At 38.5% G+C, this 19,005-nt stretch overlaps 1 pseudogene; it reads right to left on the bottom strand.

Moving 5' to 3' along the window:
• Positions 1-14,101: 14,101 nt before the first annotated feature.
• On the bottom strand, positions 14,102-14,988 carry LOC102819964 (annotated as a pseudogene).
• Between the last annotated feature and the right edge of the window lie 4,017 nt (positions 14,989-19,005).

Raw genomic sequence — 19,005 nt, 5'->3', positions numbered from 1 at the left:
ATTCACCTTGGTTTTGTTAAAATGAAGATTCTGATTCATTAGATCTGGGGTGGAAATGAGAAGTCTGAGCAGAGGGGACCTACCAGCATGAACTCATTCCAAGGCCTGACAACAAAATATAGGAAACTATTTTAAACACATTCAAACAAACTGAGGTCCAAAGAGGCTAAATGACTAATTGAGTCTAACTAGTCCTATTCTGGTGTGGCGCTGTGGGTTAATGTGTCAGACTGCAAAGGCATTTGAACTGCAAGGTTGGCAGTTCAAGCTCACCAGCTTCTCTTTGGAAACCCTATACAGGGTCGCTATGAGTCGGAACCAACTTGACAACAACAACAGTCCTATTCTGGTCATAGAAGGCTTCCTCCCATCTATTCTCATTCATGAAATGCCTCCTAGCAAGAAAGCTGGGACTTAAGGTCCAAAGGGTTTTAAAAGAAGAATCTACAAGTGCTCCAGGTCTTCCCTTTGCCCTTATTTTAATGTTATATTCCTATTTCCAATACTACCAAAAAACAATGAGATGGGTTTTCATCGAATAAAAATAATTCTCAGCGTTAGCAACTAGAACAACAATCTGAAGACAAACTTTTACGCAGCTCCTTTAGCAATAGAGGTTAAGAAATTGCCACCATTTCCTAGTAAATGTAAAATACTTGTTTTCAAGCCTCCAAACTCTTAGAAATAATTTAGAGGACTCAATAAAAATAGTACTTCAAACCTCTTTATAGCATCCTAAATCGTATGTTGACATAGTTTTTTTAAGAAATTTGTTTCAAAAAATTATCTTAATCCACACCAAATGTCCTATTACAAATCAAAAACCCACTGTAAATAGAACAAAGAATATATACTCTATAAATACTTTCTGGCATTTCTTGGCAATTATCCTGTGACACAGAAATACTAAGTATCATCATACTAAAAGCCATGATTTATTTATCAGTCTTTCAGAATTCTGAAAAATAACTTCCCTTTTCTAGCCTTCAGTTTTTTCCTTCTGCTCCTAACAATGATCAGTATACACCATCTCAAATATTCTGTAGCCAAAGCTGACAAGCCAAGTCTGGAAATGTGCGTGTGGTCGTTGCTACCAAGTTCACTAGGTGGCAGAAGGGGGCACTCTGCAATGGTGTTAGGTGCTGTTAGTGGATTGTCCACTGATAGCTATCCCACATGACAGAATCAAACTAACCCCAATGGATTTCTTAGGCTGTCCCTCTGTGACACTGTAGGATAAGCAATGAAGTGCTAACTGAAGAGTCGGCAGTTCAAATCTACCAGTTGTTCCTTGTTGTTGTTGTTAAGTGCTGTCGAGCTGATTCTGACTCATAGCGACCCTGTAGAGGGTTTCCAAGGAGCAGCTGGTAAGCTTGAGCCACCGACCTTGCAACCCTATACAACTTTCAATGAGTTGGGACCAACTGCACGGCACTTAACAACAACAATCTCTATGAAAACGTGGGTTTGAACTGACATCCTTTCAGTCAGCATCAAAAAATTATCAAACTCATGGCCAGGTATGATCCTGTACATTAGAGTAGAACTGCTCCATAGGGTTTTTTTCAGCTGTAAGTTTACAGTAGCAAGTCACCAAGACTCTTCCATGGTGCCGCTGGGTGGATTTGAATCACCAAATTTTAGGTTAGTAGTGATGTGCTTAGCATTTTCTTTACTCAGAAACTTAGTCATGATGACCTTGGCTAAAATTCTAGCTAAGATGCTAAAAGGGAGGTATGAATTATGGTCATTATTTTTATGATGAAGTAATTGAAGCCCCAAAATGGTTATATTTCATTGTTACCTTTTCCCACCTATATCTATAATACAAGACAAGATAGTTCAGTTCACATTTTTTACTCTTCATTTGCAAAATAGAGCTAAGTGTGTTTACTTAGTTGTACTTCCAGGAGGGTGGTGGCTCTGTAGATTGAGCACTGGACTGCTAACCACAAGATCAGCAGTTCGAGTCCACCAGCCACACCATAGGAGAAAGATTTCAGAAACCCTATACAGGGTTGCTATGAGTAGAAACGGATTCCATGGCATTTAACAAAAACAACAAGATGTACTTTATATTGAGATGGTTTACATGTATAAAGTTAACACACTACCTGGCACGGAGTATGTGCTTAATGAAAAACAGAGCTCGCTAGTTTCACTTAAAATGTTATGGCAAAGGTAAAAAGATAAACTGAGTCTACTCATTAAAATGTCAAAATAGGTTGTTGTTGTTGGTGGTAGCATGCCATGCAGTTGATTCCGACTCACAGCGACCCTGTACAGGTTTCTAACGCTGTAAATTTTTATGGGAGCAGAAAGCCTCATCTTTCTCCCGTGGAACAGCTGGAAGTTTTGATCTGCTGACTTTGAGGTTAGCATCCCAACTCATTAGGTTGTTTAAATTATTAATAACTGGGAAATAATTTTTCCAGTTCAATTTTGTCCCTCTCTGTAGGCAGACGTTTCATCTGATTCACATGCTAGCTTACTTTAGTCATTTTCACCACACAAGATAAGGAAATATACAATGTTTAAAGGATCAGTCTGTCAAGAGGACGTAGTTATAATGAATGTGTTCGCACCCAATGACAGGACTCCAACAAACTCTAACTAGCAGCATTGGAAAGAAAAATAGTTCCACAACAAAAGCTGTTGTTGTTAGGTGCTGTTGAGTAATTTCTGACTCAGAAATTCTGCACACAACAGAAAGAAACACTGCCTGGTCCTATGCCATCCTCACAATCATGGTTAGGTTTGAGCCCACTGCTGCTGCCACTGTGCCAGTCCATTGTGTTGGAAGTCTTCCTCTTTGTCATTGACCCTCCAGTAATAGTAGATTTCTTTTCAGCATACCATTTTTGATGAAGGCCAGAACTAGAAACTTATCAAAGATATATAAGATCTGGGCGCCACAATCAACCAGCTTGACCTCATAAATGTATAGAACACTCCACTCAATAGCATCAAAGTAGACATGCTTTTCCAATGCATGTGGATCATCCTTCAAAAGAGATCATGTTGTGGGTCACAAAGCAAAAGCTCAATAAAATCTATGACATTGAATTAATACAATTTTTTTCTCTGATCACAATACTATAGAAGCAGAAATCAGTAACAGGAACAGCAATTTTAAAAAGTCAAATACAAGGAACTGAATATAATCTTCCTTTAAAACCAGTGGGTAATAGAAGAAATTTAAGGGTGAAATTTGAAAATTCCTAGGATCCAACAAGAATGAAAACACAGTATAACAAAACCTCTGGTGTACAGCAAAAGCATATTCAGAGGTCAGTTTACAGCAATAAATACACACATCAAAAAAGGGGAGTCCAAATCAAAATACTAACCCTACAAGTCAAACAATTGTTGTTGTGAAGTGCCATCAAGTTGGTTCCAACCCATAGCGACCCTGTATAGGGTTTCCAAGGAGCAGCTGGTGAGCTTGAACCACCAACCTTGCAGTTCAAATGGCTTTGTCGTCTGGCACATTAACCCACACCACACCAGGACTCCACAAGTCAAACAATTAGAGAGCAAAAAAAGAAAGCCACAGTCACTGGAAGACAGGAAGTCAAAGATTAGAGTAGAAAGAAATGAAACTGAGACCAGGAAAACAATAGAAAGAATCAATAAAGCCAGAAGCTGGGTCTTCCGAAAAGGTGGATAAAATTAACAATCCCTTAGCCATAAACACACGTAAGAAACACACGTAAGAAACAAGATTGTGATATTACAACAGAACCATTTGATATAAAAAGGATCAAAACAAAACACTTTGAGAAACAGAATTCTTAACAAATTTGGAAACCTAGAGGACATGGGCACATTTCTAGAGACACACTACCTACCTAAACTAACAGAAGTCCTGGTGTGGTGCAGTAGATAAGCACTCTATCTCAAGATCCGTTTGAACCTCAAGGTTGGTGGTTCAAACTCACCAGCCACTCCTCAGAAACCCTAAAATGGGTTGCTATGAGTTGGAACCGACTCGAGGGTACACAACAACAGCCTAAAATAACACAAACTGAAGTAGAAAACACGAAGAAACCCACAACAAAAGAAGAGACTGAGGCGGTGTAGAGTTCATGGAGAAACTAGACGGAGAACCTGGCTCAACAGCAAAGACAGGTTTATTCAAGACAAACCTAGGAAGGGCTTGCTGACCAGAGTCAGAAGCATCCTCTCTTCCAGGTTTTGGGCTATTAAGAGGTCTTGCCAAGAGGTGGAGTTTAGGAGGGGCTAGCTGTGGCAGAAATGGGAAATTGAAACTTAAGGAAAATAGAAATTTAAGAGAGTTATGGCAAATAGTCTCAAAATAGTACCACTCAGGCTCCCTCATGCCGTCATTTAAAACATGACACACACACACACACACACACATACAAAATCCCTACCCCAAACTGTAACACTAAAGAACTCTATCAAACATTCATAGCAAATCTTTTTTCCCAAATTTATTTTATGAAGTCAGCATAACTCTGATATCTGGGCTAGGTAAGGACAACACACACACACACACAAAAAAAAACATTACACACCAGTATCCCTTATGCATGTTGTTGTTGTTGTTGTTAAGTGCTGTCAAGTCAGCTGCAACCCATAGTGATCCTGCATAGGATTTCTGAGGAGCAGGTAGTGAGCTTGAACAGCTGACCTTGCAGTTCAAATGGCATTGCAGTCTGGCACATCAACCCACAGTGCCACACCATGGCATATAGTCACAAATATTTTCAACTAAAGTCTAGCCAATAGAATTCAATAAAATAATACATTAAGACCAAATGGTATTTATAGTAGGGTTAAAGGTACAGACATTGTATTTAGCTTAATATAGATACAGGTAGTTACGTACAGAAATACTTATAGATAAGTATATATGCAGGAGTTAATATTTTTCAAAAAACCCGACTGCCATTGAGTCCATTCAGACATATTCAGGGCTTATGACACTGTAAGTCTTTTCAGGTGTCTAACAACCTCATCTTTTTCACAGAAGTCTTAGGCAGGAAAAACAAGGCTCCAGGAATTGGTGAAATAAAAATACAAATATTTCAACGAACTGCTTCAGTGTTGGAGGCATTCACTCATTTATGTCAAAAACTTTGGAAGACAGTTACCTGCCCAATTAATTGGAAGAGACCTATATTTGTGTCCATGTTAAAGAAAGGTGAACCAACAGAATGTAGACATCATTGAACAATAGCATTAATACCACATGCATGTAAAATTTTGCTAAAGATAATTCCAATACTACACAGACAGTGAGCTGCCAGAAATTCAAGTCAGATTCAGAAGAGGATGTGGAATGGCAGCTCTCATTGCTTATATCAGATAGCTCTTGACTGAAAGGCGAAAATACTAGAAAGATGTTTACTTGTGCTTTACTGACTAACTGACTATGCAAAGGCTTTATTGACTGTGCAGATCAGAACAGACTATGGATAACATTGTGAGGAATGGGAATTCTAGAACACTTAATTATGATACTGAGAAACTTGTACATAAACTAAGAGGCAGTCGTTAGGAACAGAACAAGGGGATACTGAATTGTTTAAAATTAAGAAAGGTGTACATTAGAGTTGCATAATTTCACCATACTTATTCATTCTGCATGCTGAGCAAATAATCTGATAAACTGGACTATATGAAGAAAAGGTGATATTAGTATTGGAAGAAGAGTCATTAACAACTTGCAATTGCAGATGACAAACCTTGTTTTCTGAAAACTAAGAGGACTTGAAATACTTATTAACGAAGATGAAAGATTACAGCCTCTATTCTGTATTACACATCACTGTAAAGAAAATAAAACCCTCACAATTAAACTAAGAAATAACACCATGATTAGTACAGAAATATTAAAATTGACAAAGATGTCAATTTCCTTTGATCAACCATTAGCACTCACTGGAAGCAGCAGTCAAGAAATCAAATGACATATTGCATTAGGCAAATCTAGTGCACAAGACCTCTTTAAAGTGTTCAGGAGCAAAGATGTCAGTTTGAGCACTGAGGTGTACCTAACCCAAGTCATGGTATTTTCAATTGCCTCATATGCATGTGAAATTTGGACAATAAATAAGGAAGACTCTAAAAAAAATTGATGCATTTGAATTATGGTATTGGTGAAGGATATTGAAAGTACCATGGTTTACCAAAAGAACAAACAAATCTGGTTTGGAAGAAGTACAGCCAAATATTTCTTAGAAGTGAGGACGGAGAAATGTCATCTCAATCACTTTGCCAGAATACAATGTCCATATGTTTTCTGCACAAGCCACAGTCCTGAGGAAATTCACTTTCTATTGACTTGCTGTTCATGATGATTCCATTGTCTCCATGGATTATATCACAACTCTTCAACGAGAATGATTACATTATAACCGAGAAAACAGTGACTCATGGTGCAGCCAAGTTGACACAGAACTTTAACCATCACATCTCGATATAATATGATGAAGATGTCACTTTACCTCTGGTTTTCTCCCCAGAAAAATACATAAAAGATCAGGCAGCCTTGGGAGGCAGGGCTTGATGGCAGATAGGGTAGCAGGGCAGTAAAGGATCTCTGTCAGCAATACCACAGATTACAGGGCAGAGGAGGTTCAGGGGAGAGCTCCAAAATTCTGACCCACATATGTAGGGATATTTTTTAAATTTGAAGGCTTATAGCTAGTGGAACTTATAGAGGAAAGGAGAAATCTCGGATTTTTGAATTTGCCGGGCTCAGACTAACACCATGAGAACCTTAGAGCAAAGGTAGCCAATATATTTTCTTTGGTTTTGCTTTGTTCTGATTTTTTTTTTTTTTTTTTGTATCTGTTCATTTGCCTCTCACTGTCTGCACACCTCCATTCTGGTGACTAGAGGGGGTACCTGAGCAAGTGGACACCCCCACCCTCACCACTGGAGGGTTCTTCTACCATGCATGTGTACAGATCCTCTCAGTAGTCAAAGGGCCAGGCCCGCTTAACATTCAGCTGACCCTGAAATGTTTATTAATAAGGAAAAGACCAGAACAGGGGTCTTTTAAAAGGCCAGTTCCTGCTTAAAACCAGCAGCACAAAACAGCCACAGCCAGCCCAAAACTGCTTACTAATAGGGAAAAGGCCAGAATAGGGGGAATGGAGATGGAGAGAGTTTAAAATCAAAATAGGGCAAAAATTAAATCCTGAGGTACAGCATAACAACCAACAGTGGCATCTCGAAATTCATCAGGAGGCCTTGAAGGCAAGAAGCTGAAAGAGGATATTAAAGTCATACTCATATTACACATAGGGAGTCTTGGTGTGGCACTGTGCTAATGCGTCAGACTGCAAAGCCATTTGAACTGCAAGGCTGGTGGTTCAAGCTCACGAGCTGCTCCTTGGAAACCCTATACAGGGTCGCTATGGGTCGGAATCAACTTGATGGGACTTAACAACAACATATTAGACTACAGATTTTTTTTTTTTCCTTTTCTTTTTTCTTCTCTCTTTCCTCTCCCTTTTCTGCAATTATAACTACAGTATCCAATCTGTTTTTTGGATTTTTTTTTGCTGTTACTGTTTTCTTTTGTTTCATTTGCTTCCCCCTTTTACCTTTAGGGGGCTCTTTTTCTCCCTATATTACCCAAGAAGAGACAGCAATTTCTGCCATATAGTCAAGCTATAATCACACCCTATAAAACCTACAATGCCGACAAGAACCAATACCAACTGCCACACATGAGGGAGGCAGACAACACCTGCAAAGCTTACTCTGAGTTAAGCAATAAGAAGAGTGAAAAGGGGAGCCCACCTCCTGATCATATCTACCTGGAGGCAATCAGAAATCATAAAAAACATCAAAATACACACTCAACTAAGTATTAAGGCCACAGATAAACACTAAACATGTTCAAAAAGTAAAAACAGATGACCATATCAGCACACGTCCAGAAACAATATAAAATGTCTGAAACAAATGACCTAGAGGTAGATCTGGACTCCATTCTGGAAGGAGGGAAGGCCTTGGAAATGTCTGAGAAGGAATTCAGAAAAATGATTATAAAATGTTTCAAAACACTTTACAATGGAGTTGAGAAAAATAAGGAAGAAGTTGGTAAAGCACTACAGGAACAATCAAATAAGATAGATGCAGCATTGGAAATAATTCAAACCCTACAGAAAGAGGTTCAAATGATTAATAATAGAATATCAGAAATAGACAATATACTGAAAGGGCAAAGGAGTAAAATTGAAGAGATGGAAGGCAGAACTAGTGAGCTGGAAGTCAAATCTCTCAATACCACTAAGATAGAAGAACAAACAGAAAAAAAGGATTAAAAAATCTGAAGAAGGTCTAAAATTAATGTTGGACAATATGAAGAAGAATAACTTAAGAATTATCGGCATTCCAGAACAGTAAAAATCACACAAGTCCACAGAAGAGATAATTGAAGAGATGCTGGAAGAAAATTTCTCTAACATACTGAAAAGTGAAAAGATAAGCATTCAAGAAGCTCGACGAACCCCAGGAAGGATAGACCCCAAAAGAAAATTACCAAGACATATAATAATCAAGCTCTACAAAATCAAGGAATCCTGGTGTGGTGCTGTGGGTTAATGTGCCAGACAGCAAAGCCATTTGAACTGCAAGGTTAGTGGTTCAAGTTCACCAGCTGCTCCTCGGAAACCCTATACAAGGTAGCTATGGGTTGGAATTGACTAGATGGCACTTAACAACAACAACAAAATCAAAGCTAAGGAGAGAATCCTAAAAGCAGCTAGGGAATAGAGAATTGTTACATACAAAGGCAAGCAAGTCAGATTAAGCTCGGATCTCTCAGCAGAAACCATGCAGGCAAGAAAGCAATGGTAAAACCCTGAAAGAAATGAAAAGATCAAAGAGCACTATATGTTAAATGATATAAAAGCAAACACTTAAATTAAAAACAACAACAACTATAATAACAATTTGAATAGAGCTTCAGGATTTCTGGATAAACATGATAAAGTAACATAACTGGTAACAAAATCTCCCTTCTCTAAATCTAATCAAATGAAATAGGCATGCTACTCACCTCTCTAAGAAGTAAGTTCCCTAAAAACAAGAGAAATGGGTAATTCAATGCCACAAAATTAAAGTAAATCTGTATACAAACGAATAAATGTAAATGAGAGGCAGCAATCTTTCAGAAGACCCATTGTCTGCAAACCATTCCCCTCCTGCTGGTATTTTTAGGCTTTGGAACAAACCACTACCCACCTAGTGTTCTGTCCAGATAACTGATTTGCTGCTGTTATGTATCACTGAGTTGGTTCCAACTCATTGTGACCCAATGTACAAGACAACATGCCCAGACCTGCACCATTGTTCAATGCCTGATTCCACAGTTGCAGTTACTTTATCAGTCCATGTCATTGAGGATCTTAATAATTTTTTCACTGACACTCTATTTTACTAAGTCTACTATCTTTCTCCCAGAAATAACCCCTCTTGACAAGAGACACAGTCTTACATTCTTCTATGTAATAGGCATTCTGGATAAAAAGATAACTTTCTATTCGGTATCCAATTGTCTAACCCATTTTGGGCCATCAGGCAAGAAAATTCACATTCTTTTCCTCTAGTGAGGAACCTGCCCCTGGAGTATAAATCTGGCTCCGTGCAGAGACCTCAGAATCCCTCATCTACAATGCAAAGTGGAAACCCACCCAGAAGAATCTCTATCTCTGTTCAGACAGCGTTTCTAACTGGAACAATCACTGACCATGGAACTCACCCTGTTGTTTGCTCTCTGTTTTCTGTAACTTTTATGAAACAGTTTTCATATACCAACACCTTGTAAATATCTCCTGTGTGTTACTCAGTAAGACTGTATGGACATTATACTTGTAGAGGGATTGAAGCTATCTGTTGGGGTTCTTATCTTAGCAATCTTGTGGAGACTTTGCATCTTAGGACAACCTCTAAGATAACTTGCATGTGCAATGCCATAAAATTATATAGCAGAGCTGAGAGACGAAGCACAGCCGAACTATCCTCATGGGCTCCTCAGGCGCCATAGAGATGAATTGGAAAAAAACAACAACCCTTCAGTTTTCACTAATACTCTCAAGTCAGGTGAGAGGGAAACTCTTCTCTGGGTGTCCTTACCTTTTCCATTTTGTGTTTGAATGTTTTCGTTGTTGTTGTTAGGTGCCATCGAGTCGGTACTGACTCATAGCGACCCTATCACAACAGAACAAAACACTGCCTAGTTAAAGGCAAGAAGGAACTGGCTCACAAGCTTTCAAGAGGGAGCCTAGATACAGAAGGCGTGGAGGAAGTTAGAATCTCCAATGAGTAGTATCCAATCTGTCTGGGCGGGGCTGATGAAAAGAGATGCAGATAGCACTCATGTGGCACAATAGTGAAAAACTGTTATCAGGACTGATTGTGAGGGTTGGAAATATAAAGGTAGACGTTTTGTAGCAAATGGAGGGGAGTGATTGCCTTTGCAGTCTAGGAGCAGAGGTCCCTGGGACCATCAAAAAGAAGAGTGGAGAGCGTGACCTTACCCAGAGAAGCAGTGACAGGAGAGATGGAGGCAGAGACGATGACGTGGAGAGATGGTGCGGCTGGGGACTTCAGACCCAAAAAGGGAGAGGGGCTGTGTGCTGATGACTTGGGGGACAGGCTTGCAGGATATAACCTTTGGTTGGTTGATGATGCATGGAGGGGACTGTAACCATGGCAATGAAACGATATGCGACAGGATGAATGTAAACCTACTGTTCTCCCATGTAAAGTATCACATAATTCACAACAAAACATTTAAAAAAACATTGCCTGGTCCTTGGCCCACCTCACAATTGTTGCCATGCTTGAGCCCATTGATACTGCCATTTTGCCAATCCATCTTGCAGAGGGTCTTCCTCTTTTTCTCTGACTCTACACCTTACCAATATCTTCTCCAACGACTGGTCTCTCCTGACAATATATCCAAAGTATAAGAGACGAAATTTGACCATCCCAGCCTCCAAGGAACACTCTAGCTGCTCTTCTTCCAACACGGATCTGTTGGTTCTTCTGACAGCCCATGGTACTTTCAATATTCTCCTCCAACACCATAGCTCAAAAGCATCAATTCTTCTACGGTCTTCCTTATTCACTGTCCAGCTTTCATATGTATATGAGGTTAGTGAAAATACCATGGCTTGGGTCAGGCGCACCTTAGTCCTCAAGCTGACATCTTTGCTCTTCAAAACTTCAAAAAGGTCTTGTGCAGCAGATTTGCCCAATGCAATACGTCGTCTGAGTTCTTGACTGCTGCTTCCATGAGTGTTGATAGTTGATCCAAGAAGAATGAAGTCCTTGACAACTTCGATCTTTTCTCTGTTGATAAGAATGTTGTTTATTGATCCAGTAGTGAGGATTTTTGTTTTCCTGACATTGAGATGAAATCCATACTGAAGGCTGTGCTCTTTGATCTTCATCAGTAGTATTTTAAGTCTTCTTCACTTTCAGCAAGCAAGGTTGTATCATCTGCATGTCACAGGTTGTTAATGAGTCTTCCTCCAATCCTGATGCCATGTTTTTCTTCATTTAAGCCATCTTCTCGGATTATTTGCTCAGCATACAGGTTTAAACAAATGTGGTAAAAGAATACAACCCTGTTGCACACTTTTCTTAATTTTAAACCATTCATTGTTCCCATGTTCTGTTCAAACAACTGCCTCTTGGTCTATGTACAGATTCCTCATGAGCACAATTAAGTGTTTCAGAATACACATACTTCATAATGTTGTCCAATCGCTTGTCATGATTCACACAATCAAAATCAACAAAGCATCAGTAAACATATTTCTGGTATTCTCTACTTTCAGCCAAGATCCATCAGACATCAGCAATGATATCCCTTGCTCCACGGCCGCTTGTGAATCCAGCTTGAACCTCTGGAAGTTCTCTGTCAATGTATACTTGCAGCTGTTTCTGTATCACCTTTAGTAAAACTTTACTTGCATGGGATATCAAAGAGATTGTCTGATGATTTCTACATTCCATTCTGTCACCTCTCTTTGGAATGGGCACAAATATGGACTTCTTCCAATCAGTTGTCCAGATAGCTGTATTCTTGGCATAGATGAATGAGTGCCTCCAGTGCTGCCTCACTTTCTTGAAAGATTTCAATTTTATTCCATCAATTCCTGGTGCCTTGTTCTTTGCCAATTCTTTCAATGCACCTTGGACTTATTCCTTCAGTACCATTGGCTCTTGATCATATGCTACTACTTGAAACAGTTGAACATCAACCATTTCCTTTTGGTACAGTGAATCTGTGTATTCCTTTTATCTTCTCTTGATGCTTTTTGCATCATTCAATAATTTTCCCAGAGAATCCTTTAATTACAAAAGTTGAGGCTTGAATTTTTCTTCAGTTTCCCAGCTTGAGAAATGCTGAGCATGTTCTTTCCTTTTGGTGTTCTGACTTCAGATCTTTGTGCACATTTTATTGTAATATTTGACTTGTCTTCTTGAGCTGACCTTTGAAATTTTCTGTTCAGCTCTTGTACGTCCTCCTTTCTTCCATTTGCTATAGCATCTCTATGCTGGAGGGAGAGCAAGTATGAATAGAGGTCACATATATCCCTTAATTAACATAACTTTCAGCATAAAACAAAATAACTTCCAGTATAAACTAATCTCAGAACACAGATAAGAGCCTCAGCTGAGAGCATCTCCTTTAGCAACCCACCACTCCCTCCAGTACATTGTTCATTCCTTCAGATACAGACCAGTAACTAAACTACAACTAGTGTTAGCAAAATTGCCATCTAGTCATTATCCATAGGACTGAGAGGCAGGCACATAACCAACATTATGTTAGTGAAAACGAAAACAGGCAGCGCATTAATAAGGCAAACCCCTCCTAAAATGAAAAGAGGGACGTGAAAAGACAACTGTATGTGTGCATGTGTCTGCATTTATAAATGAAGGAGCTTCAAGAAGTTTGTGGGAAAATTCCATTTTCTTTGAATTCCATTTTCCACAAACTTTTTGGAGCCCACTCAGGGGTGTGTATGTGTGTATGTAGACATTCATATGTACATACATATAGACAGACATAGCAAGTTGTTATTATTGTCATTTGTGGTGAAGTCAGCATCCAACTCATGACTACCCACACATTTGCATTGGACCTTTGAGATCCACAGCGTTTCCTTTGATTTTTTGGAGGTAGCTCTCCAGGCATTCCTTTTGCAGTCTGCCATAGTGTGGACGCTCTGCTGAAACCTGTTCAGCAATCTTCACAGTGGTACACAAGTGTCCAGTGACACGGGGTGGTTGATGCGCCCTATATGTGCCAAACTATATAAAATGGAATGCAATCCACCAGAGATCGTAACCCAAAAATAGAGAACCATTCCATGCATGGTTTTTTGTTGTTGTTTAAAATGGAGTTTATTTGCTCAGTACACCAAATAAGATGTAAGCACTATCATGACAAATATACAGAAATATTCAGATCAACATAAAATAGTAATTTAGTTTAAATGAAAGGAAATTTCTTTAAATGACAACATACGCCCAACACGAATCTTTTCTTCAGCTAATTATACATTTCAGTAAAATAAAGGATAGTACATTAATTGGAAGTTAGCTTGTGAATTTTCTTTAAAAATAAAACAACTTTATTAATTTGTGCCATTTAAACACTGTAACTAAAATCTCAACTAAGTCAAAGGAGATGACAGAATTAGTTACTTTTTTCGTTTGAATGGTTCAGAGGAAAGTGGTTATTACAAATATAGCAGGCAAACTGATCCAGAACATAGGCTGTACTAAAGTTCAGTTTAAATTGTGCTAATGTTCATCATTAATACGGCACATATTGGTCCATGATGTGGCTTACTGCCAACATAGATCCCAATTTGTTACAGAAACACATAGATTAGGGTTGCTTTATACACACACACACACACACACACACACACACACACATGTATGTTAAAAAGCCAAGCATACTTGCACATACAAAGGCAGGTTTTCCCTGGAGTAATTTACAGGAAGTAGTGGGGTTGGCCCAGGATCTGGCGGTGTTTCGTTCTGCTGTGCGTAAGGTCACTATGAGTCGGCACCAATTCGATGACACCTAACAACAACAAGAGTCAGGGGTACGCCTGCTTATATGATGCTCTCCACCAGGAGGTGCTGGGTCAAACTGAAGGAAGGAAGATTTTAAAGTGCCATCTAGTTCCATGATAGCAGCCTGGTTCCCACAGTAATTGGGTGCACTGAAAATGGTAACCACATTCAGATCATGACACCAATCATATTCCTCCATTACAAGTTGGTAAGCACAAGAAACCAGTGTGAGACCACTGGCATGGTTAAATATCTCAGAAATGTCTTGTCCAGAAGTATACCCATCACAATCATCTGGATCTGACCACAGCAGATCATACATTAGACCCTCATGTGGAACGTCCTCATGTGGAACGATCCAGGGCTCTTATAGGATCCAGCATATCTATGGATAGAGAGATACCACCATGGAGGCAGAATATCTGTCCATGTACTAAAGCAGTAAGTGGAAGATAATCAAATAGATCTGTAAAGTATTTCCAAACATTGGCATTTTCATCCTTTCTCAGACGTTCATCATAAAAGCCATATACTTGGGTAATTTGTCGTCTTAACTGGTTTCCTCTCAATATTGTAATGCGTTCTGGATAGCGCACCTTTAATGCCATAAGAAGAGTCACAGTCTCCAATGAATAGTAACCTCTGTCTACATAGTCTAAATCTGGTGATTTTTCCACCAGTTCTAAAGAGTTCCATAAGATCATGGCATTGACCATAAAGAACTCCACAAACGGAAAAAGGACAATGAACCTCTTGCACATTTTGATGCTTTTGTTAAAAATTTCCTTAACCTTTTAGCACAGTGTCCACACTTGGTTCTTGTTCAGTTGTTTTACACTCTTTTAGCTGCTTGACCCAATGGTCCATCTCCTTGGTGAACACCTTGTCCTCCATGGTCGCAAGATCCCCTTCCCTGTGGATTCCCGCTCCCCTCTCCCACCCACCTCCACTGGAGCTCTGCTCTCTTTTCCCACTGCCGCTACCACCACCAGTTTCTGGCCTCCATACATGTTTTACATTATAAAATGAGCAAGCAAAAATCCCGTAACCATCAAGTCCATTCTGATTGAACAAAGCTGCCTCACTGCTTCCGAGGTTGTAGATCTTTATGGCTGTCAATAGCCATACCTTTCTCTCTCAATGTGGCTGTTGGGTTCAAACTCCCAACGTTTAGATTAGCAGCTAAACATTTCCACTACTGTACCAGCACGCTTTTTTTTTTTTTTTTCACTATTGAACAACAACAAAAAAATCCATGTATTCAGACAAAACTAGAACACAAAACAAAGACAGAGAAAATAGAAGGGCAGACTAAAAGAAACAAATTGAAAACAAAAACCAGCATCATTAAGAAATCAAGGAATAACTTTGATACAAAAAACATTAGAAAAGATAGAGTTGAAAACTAAATTTTTGAATAATGAGAAAGGCTTAAGAAGAAACACAATCAATGCAAATCTGAAAAAACCAGAAGTTTATACAGTTGGACAAAAGCTATTAGCTGAAGAGGACTTCAAAGTAGCAAACTGAAAAATTACTGGTGATGTTAATCAATAAATACAACCGAAAGAATGTAATACAATGAAGGATAATTTCCCCGAAATAAAGTTTTAAAACTACACTTTAAAAAAGAGGAGTATACTCTCTTCCTCAGAAAACTGACACAGAATAGTCAATACTAAACTCCCTTGAGAACAGCATATTACATTCCAAGCAGAAAGAAAAAATTCTCACATTGTATAGCACAAAGAGTGAAAATATGGTTGTAGGGAAAATGTCAAGCTGGCTTCATAAATTCTTCACAAACAACATAGAAACAGTGGGAACGTAATTTCATAACAGTATGCTAATATTATGCATCTGGAAAATTAAAAAAAATAATACCTAACAAAAGGGAATTTTTTTCCATGACATAATAAAGTTCTTTTCTTAGTCTTCGATCTTTTAGGAATAAAAGAATCATTGGCCTACAAAGTACCAAGACATATCTCTGAATATGAATTTTTACATTGTACAAATTAAGGAGGAGCAATAGATAATGGTTTTGTCTAAAATTAATATGAACTCTAGCCTGTCTCAACACTTTTGGGCTATAGTATTTGTTTCCAGGATATGTTAATGAAACTGTACACATTTTCAAGGAGACTCACCTAATATCACATGACTATTCCATTTTTAGGGTTGTATGAATTTTACTCTAGAACAGATAGTGAACAGTTACAGCTTTAGGGTTACAACTACTCGGCACTACTTTGGGATACAAAACTACTTGCAGACAAGTCAATCAATTGGTGTAGTGGTTACATTCCAATAAAACTTCATTTATAAAACAGGAAGGTCACTGGATATGACTCATTGTCAGTAGTTTGCGCGTTCCTAGTGCAGAATCACAGTTTGTGTGCATTATGCCAGAAAGAGCACTAAAAGGATACTTTTATAGACCAACTCTGTATTTTGTGAAAGTGTTTATTATTAATAATATGTACAAGTTCTTGAAAAATTAGGGAAATAGAGAATTAATAAAAACCATTTTCCATATTATCCAACCATCTGTTGTTGTTGTTGGTAAGTGCTATCGAGTCGGTTCTGGCTCATAGCAACTCTATATAGAGTTTCCAGGAGCAGTTGGTGGGTTTGAAATGCCGACCTTACTATTTAAGCTGACTTTGCAGTCCAGTGCTTTCCCTACAATGCCACACCAGAACTTCTTATACAACCACTTGTTGTTGTTAAGTTCTGTTGAGTCCATTGTGACTCAGAACAACCCTGTACAGGGTTTCTGAGGAGCAACTGATGGGCTTGAACCACTGACCTTGTGGTTCACAGTCCAGTGCTGACCCTACAGCACTGTACCAAGAGCCCTTATCCAGTCATCATAAAGGCTATTTAATATTGACATAGCTCCTATTTATTTTCCATATAATAATTTGTTGTTGCTGTTAAGTGCTATTGTTTCCGACCCATAGCAACCCAGTATAGGGTTTCCGAGGAGTGACTGGTGAGCTTGAACCGCCAACCTGGCAATTCAAACCAACCTTGCAGTCCAGCACATTAACCCACAGCGCCATACCAGGAAGTCCCCATATAATACCAGTTTTATATCCTTGATGTTACATCATAAAATATTTCTTATGAAATTTAAATTTTAGTTAATGTGATTTTAGGGTCGTTGTTGTTAAATACCATGGAGTCGGCTCCAACTCATAGTGACCCTGTACAGGGTTTCTGAGGCTAGAAATCTTTACGGGAGCAGAAATATAATGGGCTTATATTGTAATTTATTTATCTCATATGATTGACTATAATACTTTGTCCTTATAATGCAATGCTTAGATTATTATATTTCTACATGAATCATTTTATACCACTCTGATTACTTTTAGGATAGACTTGCAGATGTGAAATAACAGAGTATAACTATTTTTGAGACTTATCATATGCTCCCAAATTGCTTTAAATTCCCATCCATGATATGAGAGGTAATCATGAAAATTTGTAAAGTTTTGTACACTCATATTTAAGAAACACCATCAAGTTAGTTCTGACTCATAGCAACCCTGTATAGGATTTCTGAGGCTGTAAATCTTTGTGGAGGCAGAAAGCCTCATCTTTCGTCTGTAGAACAGCTGGTGGATTCGAACTGCTGACCAATGTGTAACCCATCCATTATCCTCCTCAAAAACAGAAATATATTTGATTTCAACTTACATTTTTAAATGCCCTTCCAATGTAAGCAGTGTATTACTTGGTTAAAAGTAAGTTTAACTGTTGCCCTGTGCCAAGACATCAGACATTTATTTGCTTCGGAGTTAGAGCTAGAGAGGTAAACACCACAGCAAAATCTCAGAGCATTGTAATTAATCATCACGGACATTTCATTGCCAGTGAACATAAATCAAAAGGCAAGCACTTTTCCTCCCTGAGTGATATGAAACTAGCATAAACATGGAGAGAGAAATCTGATGCTTGTCTGGTAACTGATATGTATTTTTCACTCCTCTTTCAAAAAAGTCATACAATGTTGCACATGAATACCTTCTCCCCTGTGATTTATTTCCTTCACCAATTATTACTCACATATAGGAAAACTGGAGCCGAAGCTTTCTCCTAGCATCCTAGTGTAAAAATGTCAAAAGATAAAATGATCTGAATATCAATATAAATTGCCATAGAATACATCAGGCTTAAAATGATCATGGTACAGGTGGCTTATTCAGCTGCTTGTAAACACAACCCATGTCAAACAGATATGTAGGAGAACATGGTCACCATTTTTTATGCATCTGGGAAGACTGAAAACAGCACAGAGGCTGTTCTATCAGAGATCTGGATTCGAATCCCATCTCTTCCAGTTATTCACTGTGATTTGGGACAATTTGCCTCCTTCCACGTCTCAGTTTCTTCCACGGCAAAATGGAAAAAGCAATGTATATCACCTACGTTTTAAAGAGAAGCTCTCGGATGGTGCAAATTTGGAGTTTCCAGTTTACCCACAGCCACCTTGGAAGAAAGGCCTGGAAAACTACTTCAAAAACAACAACAACAAAAAAACAGCTACTGTAAACCCTACAGAACCAGTTCTTATCTGATCACTTGGGGTCACCATGAGTTAAAATCAGCTCTATAGAAATGGTTCATGTAGGTTTTAATGCATAACAATGAAATGACTACCATGGTTTCTGGAAAATAAATTATTTTCCATAAATCGTAATTATATCAGACAAAATCACTAGCCACACTCAAATGGTCAAAATTTTTTATTAGGGTCATCTAAAAAAATTAGCAATTCTTTTAATAAGTCAAGGTAATTATTTCCTTTTTATTTCACTGAATTAAATTACCTTAAACTCAGCTATCTATTTCAAAGTATCGTTGTTGTTGTTGTGTGCTGTGGAGTCAGTTCCGACTCAT

Source organism: Chrysochloris asiatica, unplaced genomic scaffold (assembly GCF_000296735.1).
Source record: "Chrysochloris asiatica unplaced genomic scaffold, ChrAsi1.0 scaffold00028, whole genome shotgun sequence".
NCBI classification, from domain to species: domain Eukaryota; kingdom Metazoa; phylum Chordata; class Mammalia; order Afrosoricida; family Chrysochloridae; genus Chrysochloris; species Chrysochloris asiatica.
Note: the sequence above shows the minus strand (reverse complement) of the source record. Positions and strands in the feature narration are given on the sequence as shown.